This window comes from Cryptomeria japonica, unplaced genomic scaffold (assembly GCF_030272615.1).
Source record: "Cryptomeria japonica unplaced genomic scaffold, Sugi_1.0 HiC_scaffold_91, whole genome shotgun sequence".
NCBI lineage: Eukaryota > Viridiplantae > Streptophyta > Pinopsida > Cupressales > Cupressaceae > Cryptomeria > Cryptomeria japonica.
This window is the reverse complement of record NW_026728913.1, coordinates 180086-181378: the sequence shown is the minus strand read 5'-3', so window position 1 is coordinate 181378 and position 1293 is coordinate 180086. Positions and strand designations below refer to the sequence as shown.

Here is a 1293-nt window from a genome sequence, read left to right as displayed (position 1 = left end):
GCCATGGTGCGCACCTTTCGTGCGCTCCAAGGTGCGCACGAAGTCGGAGCTCGGTTTGCCCCGGGTGCGCACCTTGGTGGGCGCCATGGTGCACTCCGAGGTGCCCAAGATTGGTGCGCACCAAGGAGCGCTCCGAAGTGCGCTCCAAGGTGCGCGCGAAGTCGAAAGTTGGGTTAATTGTCCGGTTTGCCTCGGGTGCGCACCTTGCGTGCACCTTCGCCAGGGTGGGCGCCTTGGTGCGCACACCTTGGCTGGGCTGCGCACACCTTGGCACCCGCGTTTCCTTCATTTTAAATTTTTTTTTTTTACAATCTCTCAAGTGGGAAATTCTATAATCTCAACTTTTTTTGCCTTTTCAGGAAACTTTTGAATGGAGCGCATCATTGGTGCGCTCCGAAGTGTGCTCCAAAGCTCTCTCCAGCTGCGTGCACCTGCCCCGGCCGCGCACCCGGCCCCGCCCAGCTTCGCTCACCTGTCCCGGGCGTCTGGTGCGGAACCTTAGAGTAAGAAACATCACCGTGCACCTTGGCCAACGTGCGCGACTCGACCGAGCGCGCACTGGCCGAGGTGCACACCGATTTCACCTGGGTGCGCGCGCAGCACCTCGGGCGCACCGGGGTGCGCGCACAACGCCCGGGTTGCACCGTGGCCTGTGTGCTCGGGGCGCCTCGGGTGCGCGCTCGGTGTCGCCCCCGCGCGCGCGGTAGTGCGGGCAGCGCACCCCGGCCCGGCCCGGCCCCGACGAGAACGCAAACGGGCAAAAGGTTTATTCAAATAGCATTGCGACGCCCGGCGAAAAACTAAAAAAGGGTGCAACACCGGGACTTCCCGGGAGGTCACCCATCCCAGTACTACTCCGGCCCAAGCGCGCTTAACTGCGGAGTTCTGATGGGATCCGGTGCACTAATGCTGGTATGATCGCACCCGTTATGAGCTTGTCGCAGTGTGTACTTAGCAAACCGCGACCCACGTGCGAATCCACCCCGGCCACCCACCCCCGTCGAGGTGCACACCCTCCCTCGCGAAGTGCGCCCCGTTCGCCAAGTGTGAGCCCTGCCCGGGTGCGCGCACCTTGCTAGGGCGTCGGGTGTGCACCCGGCCCGGCCTACGTGCGTGCACCTGGAGGGGGCGTCGTGTGCGTGCAGTGTCCCGTCTGCAACGCGGTGCCCACACACCACCTCGGGCGCAACGACCTGCGCTCACATGTGGGCCGAGTGCACCTTGGTGCATGTTCGGGGCGCCTCGGGTGCACGCTCGATCTTGCCCCGGTGCACCAAGGCGCTCGGTTTGCCC

At 64.2% G+C, this 1293-nt stretch overlaps 1 non-coding gene across 1 annotated transcript; it reads right to left on the bottom strand.

Annotated features, from left to right (window-relative positions):
* Positions 1-807: 807 nt before the first annotated feature.
* On the bottom strand, positions 808-926 carry LOC131864768 (5S ribosomal RNA). Its single transcript, XR_009363531.1, has one exon. It is a non-coding gene; the product is annotated as a 5S ribosomal RNA (ribosomal RNA).
* Positions 927-1293: the final 367 nt, after the last annotated feature.